General features: G+C 40.8%; 1 long non-coding RNA gene and 1 other non-coding gene across 2 annotated transcripts in view; both read right to left on the bottom strand.

Annotated features, from left to right (window-relative positions):
• The window catches only part of LOC129392238 (uncharacterized), a 33,877-nt gene that overhangs the window by 12,042 nt on the left and 4,915 nt on the right, over positions 1-16,920 (bottom strand). The gene's annotated exons all lie outside the window — the stretch shown is intronic.
• TRNAK-UUU (transfer RNA lysine (anticodon UUU)) lies at positions 11,745-11,817 on the bottom strand. Its single transcript has one exon. It is a non-coding gene; the product is annotated as a tRNA-Lys (tRNA).

Below are 16,920 nucleotides of genomic sequence, written 5' to 3' on the forward strand. Positions count from 1 at the left end.
GGAGCACAGGCTCCGGACGCGCAGGCTCAGCGGCCATGGCTCACGGGCCCAGCCGCTCCGCGGCATGTGGGATCCTCCCGGAACGGGGCGCGAACCCTGTTCCCCTGCATCGGCAGGCGGACTCTCAACCACTGCGCCACCAGGGAAGCCCTGGAAATCACACTTTTTACACCAGGGGGTTTGGAAGTCTGAGGTGAAAGGGCTGACATTCACAAGCATCCCAATGGCAGCAAAACACCGTCGGGGTCTCCTGTGGGCACTTTCCAGCCTTGCACCTTGGATTCTAATTGCTATTTAGATTTGGCATCTCCTTTCCTCTCATGCTTCCCGAGCTCGGCTGTTCGTAGATTTATAGATCTAGCAATACCCAGGTCTTCAGTGGCTTTGAATTTGGTGCTGTCTGGATCAGCATTATCAAGCAGTTTGGAGGAAGGTGGAGGTGAGGGAGAAGGTTGCTCCCCGGTGACCAGGAGAGGCCAATGAGGCAACCAAGGTCATTCACTCATGTAGACAAAAGTACTTCTAGGCTGAGTCCTCTATCAGGATGACCGGATTCTCCCAACTTCTTTTCTGTCTTACTGAAATTTGTATCTGTAGTTGCCCCCAGTTCTAGTTATTCCATTTGGTTTGCAATTCAGATTTGTCCCAGGCTACAGATTTCTGACACCCCCATCTCAGTACGTTTTACAAAAATATCTGTGGCCAGCTCAGCTGTCTGACCACAGTCCTGCCTTCTAGATGTTGTGCAACATCTGATACCCAATTGAGACCCCAGTCACTGACTGAGTATGCCCCCAGATTGAGTTTCAGACAAGCCTAATCATGCTAGGGTACAAGAGAGCAAAGTCTTCACATCTGTGGATGACACGAAGCTAGGAGAGATGGCGAATATGATGGAGACTTTTAAAAACTCTTGAGTGGTTCGGAAGCCTGGTTCAAGAGCAACAAAATGAGATTTAACAGCCGTGAGTTTGAATTCCAAATACCATCTCATAAATACAGATGATGGAAAAAAATGGCTTGACTGTTTTATGTGAAAAGACCGAGCTGTTTTTGTTGATCATAAGTTCAGTGTGATGTGACTTAGCTGCTCTAAAAGCTAATCCTCTTGTGGGCTGCATTAATAGGATTGCATCCAAATCACGCAAGGCAATAATCTCTGTAGATGCACCTTCAACTGGTCAGGCAACAGCTGACTACTCTGCTGTGACCGTCGTTCTACAAGGGGGTCATTAACAACCGCAGACAATTCTGGGGAAGCAGACCAGGACGCAGAGGTCTGTGCTCTCCACGGCACAGAAAATTGTTGGGCCAACTGTTTAGCCTGAGCAGTGGCTCTCTATCTGTTGAAACTCTTGGTTCCGCAGAAAACTCAGCAGGCTTAGGCAAGAAGGGGTCATGAATCCTAATGATATAGACAGGGCTGCCACTCAGATCAGATACATAGGTATGGCTGAACTAGTTTTGTATCTGGCATCTGCTCTGATTCATTGGTTCCCATAGAGTACTGGCTTTAAATATTTTGAATATCACCCCTGGAAACAGGAGTGCCTCAGAGAATCCAGGGCTAGAATACAGTTGAGCTTTAGGAAGGGCTAGGGCCAGGAAATGGAATGTCATTGGAAGGCTGGCAGTATTGGCTCTCTTCTCCCGTCTGCTTCATTCATCTTTGTCTGTATGAGACAGCTTTCTCTAATCCCTAGTCCACTTGCCAGAAACTGGCTTTCTCTCGATTCCAGCTCCACGTTCCCAACAGAACTTGGGTTAGCATGGGATGCCTACCCCATCCCTATCAACTGTGGCCAAGTGCATGGAGTACATTAGACAAACATGGCTGCAAGAAACCCACCCCTATGGGGAATTCCCTGGCGGTGCAGTGGTTAGGACTCCATGCTTTCCCTGCCGGGGCCTGGGTTTGATTCCTGGTCAGGGAATTGAGAACCCCCCCCCCAAAAAAAATAAACCGTCCCCTATGATTGAGATGGGGATGTCATTCAGTGGCGGGAAAATACCCAAAAAGTTTTGTATCACTTTCTTAGCTTTCTTTGATGTCATAAGCCCCTTTGAAAAATTGGGGAAACATGTTTTCCTCTATAAAAAATACACACAAATTTCGTTTAGGCTTTCAAGAGATTCCTAGAACCTTGTAATATACCGGTGAACCCCACAGTAAGATACCCTGACCTAGAGATGAAATACTTAGGGGAGAAAATATGAATGTCTTCCTTCAAATAGCTGAAGAATTGCTGGAGAAGAAGATTAAAATTATGTAAACGCATGCATAGGAAAAAGATTAGAATGCTATATAAAACTGAAAACGTGGTTCTCTTTGGAGATAGTGTAATGGGTGATTCTTTTTTGTGTGTTTCCCAATTATCCTGCCAGGAATATCTATGGTTAGTTTTATAATCACGTAAAGCATATTTTTAAAAATAAATTTATTTATTTATTTGTTTGTTTTTATTTTTGGCTGCGTTGGGTTTTCGTTGCTGCGCACGGGCTTTCTCTAGTTGCAGCGAGCGGGGGCTACTCTTTGTTGTGGTGCAGGGCTTCTCATTGCGGTGGTTTCTCTTGTTGCGGAGCAGGGGCTCTAGCCGTGCAGGCTTCAGTAGTTGTGGCATGCGGGTTCAGTAGTTGTGGTGCACGGGCTTAGTTGCTCCGCAGCATGTGGGATCTTCCCGAACCAGGGCTCGAACCCGTGTCCCCTGCATTGGCAGGCGGATTCTTAACCACTGTGCCACCAGGGAAGCCCCATGTAAAGCATTTGTTAAAAAGAAACGTAACCAAAATTTCAAATGCTTCAGAGTTTAGAAGAGTGGGTAAAACTGATAAGAATGGAGATTTTGACTCAATGGTACTGGTGGCCTTAGGAGTAATCACAATGTCCCTGAATCGATCCTTGCCCTCCTGTAATCTGTTCTCAGGGCAGAAGCCACTTGTGTTAAAATATAAGTCAAAGTATTTCTCTCTGCTCAGAACCCAGCAAGGGCTCCCCGATTTACTCAGAGCAAGAGCCAAAATAAGGCTATAAGGCTCCATGTGACCTGTCCCATGTTGTGCCCCCATCTCATCTCCGACATCTGTCCTCCAGCTCATTTGATCCCTTGTTCCTCAAATTTCATCACTTCCTGAAGTCTCTGCACATGACATGTTCCCAGTGAGGCCCACTCAGTTTTAAATTGCATACCTCACCACTGCTGTCACTCTCCATGGCTCTTGCCCTACTCTCTTTCTTCTTTTCTTTTTTTAAAAAATAATTAATTAGGGACTTCCCTGGCAGTCCAGTGGTTAAGACTCCCGTGCTTCCACTGCAGGGGGCATGGGTTCCATCCCTGGGCAGGGAACTAAGATCCCGCATGCTGCATGGTCAAAAAAAAATTTTTTTTAATTGATTAATTTTTTATTGAAGTACAGTTGATCTACAATGCTGTGTCAGTTTCAGTTATACAGCAAAGTGATTCAGTCATATATATATATATATATATATATCTCTATCTATGTATATATGTATATCTTTTTCAGATTCTCTTCCATTATAGGTTATTCCAAGATATCAAAGATGTGGTATATGTGTACAATGGACCTACTTGCTTTCTTTTTCTCATAGGACTTATTACCTTCTAAAATACTATGTAAAATTTTTATCATCTGTTTCTCCTCACTGGAATGTAAGCTCCATGAAGACAGAGGATTTTGTCTTTTCTTTCTTTCTTTTTTTTTTTTCCCTGGTTTGCTTAATCCCAAGCACCCAGTGCCTGGCTAATAGTGGACACTCAATAGACATTTGCTGGAGGAAGGGAGGGAGGGAAAAAAAGACTTGCAGTGGTCAAGCAGAGACAGAATGGTTCTCTCATAGAAGGAATTCCTGATATGGGGGAGAAGCTTGGACAACTTTGAAGTTTCATTGCAAATGTGAGATTCTACATGATAGGACTCTTCCCTTCCACCACCATAACCCAGATTTTTACTTACTTAGATTACTTGCCGATTGTCTTAGACAGGAATCATTTGGAGGCAAGGAAGAGAAACCACTCAGGTTACATTAAATAAAAAGCAAAGTTTTACTTTAACGCATGAAATCTCATGGATTCCAAGGGCAAGAACTCCAGGGTGGCCCCTTGAGGAGCTGAAACCAGGATTGTCTCTGCCTTTCTGGTACTTCATGAGATTTAATCTCTCCCTCAGCAGACATCTCACTTCTCCTTCCTGGAGAGCTACAAGACCTCCCAGCTCCAGGGCCCATCACTAACTAATTAAAGTCTCTGTTTCAAATCCAAATTCTTCACGAGTGAATCTGATTGGCTTATCAATTGTTTTCCCATTCATCAAGTGGTACTGTCAGCTGTCACCGGAGGCAAGAGCATCAGAGAGTGCAACCATGACCAAAGAATCCACGCTGGTGGGCTTGGGAAGGGAAGCAGTTCTCAGAGAAGCAGCACATGAGATGAACAGGCAAATTGGCTAGCGCTCCAAGGCACCGCCCCACTGGAATCTAACTGCACTAACATTCTCAACAATCTAATTTCACTTCCCCAGCCATTTCCTGTCTGGAAGAGGTTGATGATTTCTTTGAAGCTAAAATCGGCACATCCCTCACTTATAAAAATAATAAACAGCTTTCTGAGAAACTTCTGAGGAAATTTTTCTACCACCTGGAAAAGCACAGTGAGAGGCTTCATCTCCCAGAATAAGAGTTTTGCAGGGACTTTACCCTGAAACGGAGCTGCAAAATGTCACAAGGTTCTGCACCATGAACACAGATGTATATAAAATTGCTTTTTAGGCTTCCCTGGTGGCGCAGCGGTTGCGCGTCCGCCTGCCGATGCAGGGGAACCGGGTTCGCGCCCCGGTCCGGGAGGATCCCACGTGCCGCGGAGCGGCTGGGCCCGTGAGCCGTGGCCGCTGGGCCCGCGCGTCCGGAGCCTGTGTTCCGCAACGGGGGAGGCCACGGCAGAGGGAGGCCCGCGTACCACAAAAAAAAAAAAAAAAAAAAAAATTGCTTTTTATAACAAGATTTGTTTTTAAATTGAAGCATAGCACAAATACACAAATGTGCACAAATCATAAGTGCTCAGCTGGATGAGTTTCCAAAGTAAACACACCCTTGTAGCCAGCACCCAAATCAAGAAATCAGCATCATCCTACTTCCAAGCTCCCCTCTGTCCAGCCCCCCACCCCCAAACACACACTATCTCCTGACTTCCACAGATTAGTTTTGCCTAAGTTTAAAGTCTTTGGCCCTTTTTTTCCTACTGGGTTGGCCATCTTGTTTTGTCTTATTTTTAAAGCAACTTTATTGAGGTATGATTGACATGCAATAAAGTATACAGATTTAAAGTGCACAGTTTGATAAATTTAGGTATATGTACGTATCATGAAACCATCACCACAATCAAGCCCTCCCAGCCCCAGACAACCACTGATCCATCATTGGTTGGATCAAGAATATAATTATCAATTGTTTATATTTCTAGAATTTTATATAAATGAAATCACATAGTACATTTTTGTCTGGCTTCTTTCACTCAAAATAATTATTTTGAGATTCATCCATGTCAGTACATGTATTACTAGTTCATTTCTTTTTATTGCTAAGTAGTAACCCATCGTATGGATATGCTACACTTTGTTTCGCCGTTAACATGTTGATGGGCATTTGAGTTGTTTCCAGTTTGGGGCTATTTAAAATAAAGGGGTTAAGAACATTTGCACACAAGTCTTTGAGTGAACGTATGATTTCATTTATCCCAGGTATTTAGGAGTGGAATGTCTGGGTTATATGTTTTGTGTATGTTTAACTTTATAAGAAACTGCCAAAATGTCTTCCATTTTACATTCTCACAAGCAGTGTATGAGAGTTTCAGCTGCTCACTCTTCTAACTCTTGACATAATCAACCTTTTCAATTTTATGCATTCTAATAGGTGTGTGGTGGTATCTCATTGTGATTTTAATTTGTGTTTCCCTAATGACTAACGATTTTGAGCGCATACATGTTTTGCTATGGCTTATGTGCCGTCTGTAAGTCTTTTTCAGTTGTGTCCATAAAAATCTTCTGCCCATGTTTCAATTAGGTTGTTTTCTTGTTATTAAGTTTTTTTTAAAGAATTAACTTTTTTTTAATAGATTTTATTTATTTATTTTTGGCTGCGTTGGGTCTTCCTTGCTGCATGTAGGCTTTCTCTAATTGCGGCGAGCGGGGGCTATTCTTCATTGCGGCGCGCAGGCTTCTCATTGCGGTGGCTTCTCTTGCTGTGGAGCATGGGCTCTAGGCGCGCGGGCTTCAGTAGTTGTGGCACGTGGGCTCGGTAGTTGTGGCTCACGGGCTCTAGAGCACAGGCTCAGTAGTTGTGGCGCATGGGCTTCTCATTACGGTGGCTTCTCATTGCGGAGCATGGGCTCTAGGTGCACTGGCTTCAGTAATTGTGGCACGTGGGCTCAGTAGTTGTGGCTCACAGGCTCTAGAGTGCAGGCTCAGTAGTTGTGGCACATGGGCTTAGTTGCTCCACAGCGTGTGGGATCTTCCTGCACCATGGCTCGAACCCATGTCCCCTGCTTTGACAGGCAGATTCTTAACCACTGTGCCACCAGGGAATCCCTTATTATTAAATTTTGATAGTGCTTTATTTATTCTGGAGACAAGTCCTTTATCAAATATGTGATTTGCAAATATTTTCTCCCTCATTTTGTGGCTTGTCTTTTCATTCTCTCAATGGTGTCTTTCAAAGAGCAGAGATTCTTAATTTTGATAAAAGTCCAATTTATCATTTTTTTCTTTCATGGATCATGCTTTGAGCATCATATCTAAGAGATCTTTGCATAACTCAGTCACACAGATTTTCTCCTATGCTTTCTTCCAGAAGTTTTCTTTTTATCAGGTTTTACTTTTCTATTTATAATCTATTGTGAGTACCCTTGTGCATGTGCTGAAGGTATGGACTGAATTTATTGTTGTTGTTTTTGCATTTTGATATCCAATTGCTTCAGCATCAATTATTGAAAAGACTATCCTTTCTTCTTTGAATTGCCTGGGCACCTTTGTCAAAAATCAATTGACGATATATGTGTGAGTCTATTTCTGGACTCTCTATTCTGTTCCATTAATCCATTTGTCTACCTTTTTTTCTTTTCCATTATAATTTATTATAAGATATTGAATATAGTTCCCTGTGCTATATAGTAGGACCTTGTTGTTTATCTGTTTTATATATAGTAGTTTGTATCTGCTAGTCCCAAACTCCTAATTTATCCCTTTCGTTTTTTTTTAAGAATTAACTTTTTTTTAATAGATTTTATTTATTTATTTTTGGCTGCGTTGGGTCTTCCTTGCTGCATGTAGGCTTTCTCTAATTGCGGCGAGCGGGGGCTATTCTTCATTGCGGCGCGCAGGCTTCTCATTGCGGTGGCTTCTCTTGCTGTGGAGCATGGGCTCTAGGCGCGCGGGCTTCAGTAGTTGTGGCACGTGGGCTCGGTAGTTGTGGCTCACGGGCTCTAGAGCACAGGCTCAGTAGTTGTGGCGCATGGGCTTCTCATTACGGTGGCTTCTCATTGCGGAGCATGGGCTCTAGGTGCACTGGCTTCAGTAATTGTGGCACGTGGGCTCAGTAGTTGTGGCTCACAGGCTCTAGAGTGCAGGCTCAGTAGTTGTGGCACATGGGCTTAGTTGCTCCACAGCGTGTGGGATCTTCCTGCACCATGGCTCGAACCCATGTCCCCTGCTTTGACAGGCAGATTCTTAACCACTGTGCCACCAGGGAATCCCTTATTATTAAATTTTGATAGTGCTTTATTTATTCTGGAGACAAGTCCTTTATCAAATATGTGATTTGCAAATATTTTCTCCCTCATTTTGTGGCTTGTCTTTTCATTCTCTCAATGGTGTCTTTCAAAGAGCAGAGATTCTTAATTTTGATAAAAGTCCAATTTATCATTTTTTTCTTTCATGGATCATGCTTTGAGCATCATATCTAAGAGATCTTTGCATAACTCAGTCACACAGATTTTCTCCTATGCTTTCTTCCAGAAGTTTTCTTTTTATCAGGTTTTACTTTTCTATTTATAATCTATTGTGAGTACCCTTGTGCATGTGCTGAAGGTATGGACTGAATTTATTGTTGTTGTTTTTGCATTTTGATATCCAATTGCTTCAGCATCAATTATTGAAAAGACTATCCTTTCTTCTTTGAATTGCCTGGGCACCTTTGTCAAAAATCAATTGACGATATATGTGTGAGTCTATTTCTGGACTCTCTATTCTGTTCCATTAATCCATTTGTCTACCTTTTTTTCTTTTCCATTATAATTTATTATAAGATATTGAATATAGTTCCCTGTGCTATATAGTAGGACCTTGTTGTTTATCTGTTTTATATATAGTAGTTTGTATCTGCTAGTCCCAAACTCCTAATTTATCCCTTTCTCCTTTTTCCCCTTTGGTAACCATAAGTGTGTGTTCTGTGTCTCTGAGTTTGTTTCTGTTTTGTAAATAAGTTCATTTGTTTCATTTTTTTAGATTCCACATATAAGTGATATCATGATATTTGTCTTTCTCTGTCTGACTCACTTCACTTAGTATGATAATCTCTAGTTGCATCCATGTTGCTGCAAGTGGCAATATTTCATTCCTTTTTATGGCTGAGTAATATTCGATTGTGTATATAAATATATATATATATAAATAAATATATATATATATATATATATATATATATCACATCTTCTTTATCCATTCATCTGTTGATGGACATTTAGGTTGCTTCCATGTCTTGGCCATTGTAAACAGTGCTGCTATGAATATTGGGGTGCATATCTTTTCGAATTAGAGTTTTTGTCTTTTCTGGATATATGCCCAGTGTTGGGATTGCTGGATCATATGGTAACTCTATTTTTAGTTTTTTAACATTTGTCTATCTTGATGCCAATACTACACTGTCTTTATTACAGTGGGTTTATATGTCTTGAAGTCAAGTAGTATAAGTTCTCTAACTTTGTTCTTTTTCAAAGTTGTTTTAGCTATTCTAGGTACTTTGCATTTCCGTATGAATTTTAGAATCAGCTTATCAATTTTGCAAAAAAAAACCCCAGCTTGCTGGGGTATTGATTGGTATTGTGTTAAATTTACAGATCATTCTGGGAGAAAACCGATAGCTTAATAATATTGTCTTCCCACTCATGAACTCAGTATATCTTACTTAGGACTTTTTTAATTTCTCTGAGCAATACTGTGTCTTGAATCTATGGATTTACAGTTGCAACAAATTTGAATATTTTTTGGCCATTATCTTTTCAAATATTTTTCTGTGCTCCCCACTTTGGAGACTCCAATTACATGCCTATAGGCCATTAGAACTGGTCCCATTTTCACTGATGCTCTGCATTTTTTTCAATCTTTTTTTTTCTCTCTCTTGTTTCATATTTCTATGTGTTTAAATTCACTAAACTTTTCTTCTGTGATGTCTAATCTGCCATTAATTGCACGTAGTACATTTTTCATGTCAGTCATTATAATTTTCATCTCTAGAAGTTTGATTTAGGTCTTTATAATATCTTCCATGTCTCTACTTAACATGTTAAGTCATTCCTCTAGCTTATTGAACATATGAGATACAGCTATAACAACTATTCTGTTTGCCAAATAATTTTACCATCTATATCATTTCTGGGTTGGCTTCAGTTGATTTTTCTCCTCATTGTGAGTCATACTTACCTGCTTCTTTGTAATTTTTGATCAATGTCAAATCAAGAATTTTTGATTATTAAATCAGATTCTATAAACAGTGGAAGAAGCATGGACTTAAAACAAGGCATGCTAATTAGGTTTTGTCAAATTTTACAAAAATATGTGATATATATTTATACTAAAACTATATAATGTTCAGATTTAGGAGAGCAGTCAGTTAATATTTTTAGCAGATTAAAAGAGTATTAAATACTGGTACAAGTTGGAAATTGAGAAAACTGTGGGCAGGATTATAGAAAATGAGTTGGTGTTAGAAATTTTTTTTTTCCTATGAATATATTGAGCTCTGATTTAGGACATAGTTAAGTTTCTTGGGAGCAGTTTGAACCTATGGGATCTCGTTATTAAGTTTTCTTAGGCAGAGTCACAGCAGCATTTAGTCTAGGGCTAATATTTAATTTTGCCCACTACTAAGACAAAATCCTACAGTGCTTTGTGAATTATGATGTTTTTCACTCTGGTTGAAAGAACAGAAGCTATTTCCACCCTGAATGATTCCCTGGTGATTTAAAAAACATTTTTTAAAATAAGTTTAAAAATATATATTTATTTATTTACTTATTTGCTTGCAACAGGTCTTAGTTGCAGCACATGGGCTCCTTAGTTGAAGCCGGTGGGCTTCTTAGTTGCAGCACGCATGTGGGATCTAGCTTCCTGACTAGGGATCAAACCTGGGCCTGCTGCATCTGGGGGTGCGGAGTCTTATCCGCTGCACCACCAGGGAAGTCCCTTCCCTGGTGATTTTTCCCTGTAGTTCTTTCCAGTGATTCTTGTCCTAGTGTCAGGAAGTTTCTTTACCTACATCTGCTGATTCAGCTGAAGACATGAGGGGACCACCTGAGTGGGGATGGCCAGAGCTCTCTCTCAGTGTAGCTCTTTCCTGTCTGGCCTAGTGTCTTGCGACCTCTAACTGCATTAGCCTCCCTGAATTCCCAGATCCATCTCCTCAATTCAGAGAGGACTGCAAGCACGCTGTGCTGTGACCTAGAAAGTAAGGCAGTAAACAAGCAGTGCTCTCCTTGTTTGTTTTACCTTGTGTGTTTCATATATTTTGTCCTTTTTAAAAAAGTTGTTTCAGTAAGGTGGGCAAATCTATTCGCTTTCACTCCATCTTGGTTGAAAGCTAAAGTCTTGGACTGCCTATCATCTTCTTATTGATTCTAGGAGTATTTATATATTCCAACTAAAAGCCCTTTGACAAATATAGGAATTAAAATATCTTCTTCAACTCTATCTTCTTCCACTCTGTGACTTGGTTTTGTATTCTCTTAAACATGATTTTTGATGAAGAGATGTTGTCAATTTTAATGTTACCCAATATATTACTTTTTAAACTTTAGGGTTAGTGCTTTCTGTGTCTGTTTACCTTTCCCAAAGTTAAGAAGACACTTCTCTGTGTTTTTGTTTGGAAATGTTCTGTTTTTTTTACTTTAACTTTAAAATCTATAATCCAGGGGCTTCCCTGGTGGCGCAGTAGTTGAGAGTCTGCCTGCCGATGCAGGGGACGCGGGTTCGTGCCCCGGTCTGGGAAGATCCCACATGCCGCGGAGCGGCTGGGCCCGTGAGCCATGGCCGCTGAGCCTGCGCGTCCGGAGCCTGTGCCCCGCAACGGGAGAGGCCACAACAGTGAGAGGCCCGCGTACCGCAAAAAAAAAAAAAAAAAAATCTATAATCCATTTGGCATTGATTTTTGCATATGTTGTGAGCTAGAAATCAAGATTCTTTTTTTTTTTCATATGAGTATCCAATTGACCTAGCACCACTTACTGAAAAGTCTATCATTTCTCCACTGTACTGCAGTGTCAACTTTGTCATCAATTTAAGGACCATGCATTTGTGGGTCTATTTCTTGGTTCTCTGTACATACAGTTTTGACCTCTGTCTGATAAACAGCATTGATCTGAAGCAGCCATTTCATAATTTTCAGTTTAAAAGAAAACTGAGTTCGTTTTTCTTTCCTTTTGTTTTTTAAATAAATTTTATTCTGTTTATTTATTTATTCTTGGCGCCTGGACAGGGACTTGAACCCTAGGCCCTCAGATTAAAAGTCTGATGCTCTCCCAGTTGAGCTACCCAGGCACCCTCTAGCCTTTCTTACTTTAACTTAAGTATACATAAGTTTTAACTTAGTAGACTTGTTTTTCATCCAAAATATAGTTTGAACACAAGAACTGTGTAAATGTAGTTATATTAAATAACTCTAATACTATTATATATAATGTTTTAATGTCACAATTATTAAGGGATTTTGGTTTACATTTTACAAAATTAAAACTCTCTTTTACCCAATGAGTAACCTAAATTTTGAAATATCAGGTTTGAAACAAAATTATGCAATTCAGGCAGTGTTAGCATAATCTGTTTAAAGTTATCATAGCCCCTAATAATAACAGAAATATTCTAAAAACAAACAGTATTTTATTCCTTTGCAAAAGACCATCTTCTCACTGTATCTATATAAACCTTATTCCAAGGATATTTCTGTTTCTTTTTTAGAAAATATACTGAATTTTATTAATATGCTCTAGACAGCCTGAAGTGTTAATCTCCACCCCTACGTTTAAGACTTTCATTATGATGTACAAGGTGTATTTACCCTCTAGGCAAATAATTTTTGAGCAACATGGTGGAGCCTCCAGTTTACATATCCTACAAAATATTTTCATTGCAGTTGCAAAATCTTATACTTTGCATTGCTGGCAACTTTTAATGATATATATGTGGGGTTATAGATTTTATTTATTTATTTTTTATTGGAGTATAGTTGCTTCACACTGCTGTGTCAGTTTCTGCTGTACAGCAAAGTGAATCAGCCATATGTATACATACATCCCCTCTTTTTTCGATTTCCTTCCCATTTAGGTCACCATAGAGCACCGAGTAGAGTTTCCTGTGCTGTACAGTAGGTTCTCATTAATTATCTATTTTATATATACATAGTACTGCATATATGTCAATCTCAATCTCCCAATTCATCCCACCACCCCCTTCCCCCTTGGTATCCAAACATTTGTTCTCTACGTCTGTTTCTATTTCTGCTTTGCAAATAAGATCATCTATACCATTTTTCTAGATTCCACATGTATGCGTTAATGTATGATATTTGTTTTTCCCTTTCGGACTTACTTCACTCTGTATGACAGTCTCTAGGTCCATCCGTGTCTCTACAAATGACCCAATTTCATTCCTTTTAGTGGCTGAGTAATATTCCATTGTGTATATGTAGCACATCTTCTTTATCCATTCCTCTGTTGATGGACATTTAGGTTGCTTCTATGTCCTAGCTATTGTAAATAGTGCTGCAATGAACATTGGGGTGCATGTATCTTTTTGAGTTATGGTTTTCTCTGGGTATATGCCCAGTAGTGGGATTGCTGGGTCGTATGGTAGTTCTATTTTTAGTTATTTAAGGAACCTCCATACTGTTCTCCATAGTGGCTGTATCAGTTTATATTCTCACCAACAGTGTAAGAGGTTTCCCTTTTCTCCATACCCTCTCCAGCATTTATTGTTTGTAGATTTTTTGATGATGGCCATTCTGACCAGTGTGAGGTGATACCTAATGGTAGTTTTGATTTGCATTTCTCTAATAATTAGTGATATTGAGCATCTTTTCATGTGTTTGTTGGCCATCTGTACGATTCAAGGATATTTTCATTCCAAATTATTTAAACACAACTTCCTTAGAAATATTTAGATGTGTGAAAATTTCAATGTTTAAAGTTTAGGTTTAAGTTACTTATTAATTTGAAAATATTACATCACTTCTGTTTTTCAAAACTTGGAATTTCCTATTACTAAAGGAATACATTTTTGTTATAGGAAAATCATCAAAAATACATAAGTGGAAAATTTTTAAAAGAAAACCAGTCTCACCTTTAGGTATCAATAATAATATAAAGCACAGTTTGTCACTTTTTGGAGTTTGGTTATTCAGGAGACAATTCCTACCTGTCTTAGTCCATTTGGGCTGCTATAACAAAAAAACCATAAACTGGGTAGCTTATAAATAACAGAAATTTATTTCTCACAGTTCTGGAGGCTAGGAAGGCCAATATCAAGGTGCCAGCAGATTCGGTGTCTGGAAAGGGCCCAATTTCTGGTTCATAGTTGGCACCTTCTGGCTGCGCCCTCACTTAGTGGAAGGGGGGAAGGGAGCTAGCTCCGCCTCTTTTACAGGGTCATTAACCTCACTCACTAGGGCTCTGTCCTTATGACCTAATCACCTCCCCGAAGCCCCACCTGGGGGTTAGGATTCTAAGGGGACAGAAACATTCAGACTGTAGCAATACCCAAACACCTCGAATCCAGCACCATCTCCTGTTACCACGTGAGGAGGGAGCAAACATCTGGGTCATCAGCCACCTGAGGAAAGCCCTTCACTTCCTTTATTCCCTCATTCATTCCACAAATATGCGTTAAGAACTGATTATATGCCAGGTACCCTGGTAGGTGTTAGGGGTACAAATAAAGTGAATAAACAAAACAGACAGGGTCCTTTCCCTCCACAGAGTCCATTATCTAGTGAGAGTAGTCAACATCAATAAAATAATCTCACAAACGATGTAAAACGACAACTATGATATCTATTTCTTATAACAGGACAGTAAGAGGGTAGAGTAGGAAATATGACTCAGCCAAGGTCTGAGGAAACTCTTCCGGAGGGCAAGATGGGTGACCCGAGATCTGAAGGGTGGGCAGGAATGAACCAGCCCCAATAAAACAAAAGGAAAGTCACACAAGGGAGATAGCAGCATGCCAGGCACAGGAACAGAGAGAACATAGAGGCCCTGGAGGGAAAAGGAAAAAGAGTGTGTTTGAGCAACCGGAAGAAAGCCTGAGTGATTGAGCACAGAAGGAGATAGGTAAGTGGTCCAGATGAGGCTGGATGGATACCTGCGGAGGCGAGAGGCCACTCACATCTGGTAGGCACGTTAAGGATGTTGGTTTTTATCCTATGCTCAATGGGCAGCCATTGAAGTGATTGTATTTGTGCTTTACAATGATTTCTCTGGCTGAAAAGTGGAGAATCTGTGGGGCAGGGGAAAAAGGACTCAGATACATTAAGCATATGACCAAAAATCCAAGAGAGAGAGGAAGTAGCTTGAAAAGAAGTGATAGTACAGAAAGTGGATGGAATGGAAAAATAATCCATAGACAAGCTCATCTACATTTGGTAGTGGGTTGGTAATGGAATATAATAAAGGAAGATGTAAAGAGTGACTCCAAGAGAAATAAAAAGAAACTGGAGTTGATTTGGTGAGAGTTGAGGAAGAGATCATGATTCTGATGTGGTTGATTTTTGTAGAGCAAAGTGGCATGTAAAGAAGGCAGTTATATTTACAGGTTGGTGGTTCAGAAGAGAGAACTGGGCTGGGGATGGAAATTTCTGAAGTGTCAAATACCACCCACATGAGAAAGTATAGGATGAGAAGAGTGGTGGGCTAGACTTTAGAATGCCAAGGGCCAGTAAAAGAAGAGCCTGCAAAGAAATCTGGTGGAGCTGGGAGATAGGAAGGTTCAAACCTGTTATGTCATAGAGGCCAAGGTTCTGAGAGTTTTAGGAAGGCGTGAAAATTCTCCTCTGATTTAGTGATGTGGGGGTCATGACTTTGGAAAATATAAGAGAGAAAGTGGGATGGAAGCCAGGGTGAAGCAGATTGAAGAGTAAGGGAGGATGAACAAGAGATAGAAACTATAGCAACACTCAACAGAAGTCTGGCTGTGAAAGACGAGAGAAAAGCTGGTAGAGAAAAACATAGCTCAAAAGCAATATATGGGGGGCAGGTAGTGGTGGCATGAATTGGGAGATTGGGATTGACATATATACACTAATATGTATAAAATAGATAACTAATAAGAACTTGCTGTATAAAAAATAAAATAAAATAAAGTTCAAAACAAAACAAAACTAAATGTGCAGGGACTAAAATACCTACAGAGGGACTTCCCTGGTGATGCAGTAGTTAAGACTCCATGCTGTCAAAGCAAGGGGCCCGGGTTCGATCCCTGGTCTGGGAACTGGATCCCACACACATGCCGCAACTAAGAGTTCACATGCCACAACTAGGGAGCCCGCCTGCTGCAACTAAGACCCGAAGCAACAAAATAAATAAATAAATATATATATATATATATATATATATATATTTAAAAGGCAATATATGTTGTAGAGGATTTTTTTTACACTGTTTTGTTTAAGAGATGTGAGTATATTTAAAATGGAATGGATAATTTAACTCAGTTTCCAGTTAAAACTGAAGAGGGACTTCCCTGGTGGCACAGTGGTTGGGAGTCCGCCTGCCGGTGCGGGGGACGCGGGTTCGAGCCCTGGTCCGGGAGGATCCCACATGCCGTGGAGCAGCTAGGCCCATGCGCCACAGCTATGGAGCCTGCGTGCCGCAACTGCTGAAGCCCACGTGCCTGAAGCCCGTGCCCTGCAACAGGGGGGGCCACCCGGTGAGAGGCTCACGGGCCGCGGCGGGGAGTGGCCCCCACTCGCCGCAGCTGGGGAGGGCCCGCACGCAGCGGCGGGGACCTAAGGCAGCCAAAAATAAAAATAAATTAATTAAAAAAAAACAAACTGAAGAGAACTGTAGTCTATTGCCTACAATCCTTTTGTCAAATACAGTGCAGCCAACTTTCATTTTAATGTTATGGTAGTTTATTCAGAGGAATAGTGCTAACATTCAGGGAGAATTAAATAATCTGTACCTGCATGTTATGAGCAATTTCATATAAGATTTCTCTCACAATAGCTGTTGGAAAAGGCATCATAGTAATGACTCCTTTCCATTTCAAAAAGAGTTGGGTGTGTATGTGTATGCGTATATGTGAATGTACACCCTATCAGAACATGGTGGTATCAAACAAAATTTGGCAAATTACAGCCCTTTGGCTAAATCTGGCTCACTACTTGTTTGTTTGTTTTTTTGGTTTTTTGTTTTCTTTATTTATTTTTGGCTGCATTGGGTCTTCATTGCTGTGTGCGGGCTTTCTCTAGTTGTGGTGAGCAGGGGCTACTGTTCGCTGTGGTGCACGGGCTTCTCATTGCAGTGGCTTCTCTTGGTGCAGGGCACGGGTTCTAGGTGCACAGGCTTCAGTAGTTGTGGCTTGCGGGCTCTAGAGCGCAGGCTCAGTAGTTGCGGCGCACGGGCTTAGCTGCTCCGCGGAATGTGGGAT

Source organism: Physeter macrocephalus, chromosome 7, assembly GCF_002837175.3.
Source record: "Physeter macrocephalus isolate SW-GA chromosome 7, ASM283717v5, whole genome shotgun sequence".
NCBI lineage: Eukaryota > Metazoa > Chordata > Mammalia > Artiodactyla > Physeteridae > Physeter > Physeter macrocephalus.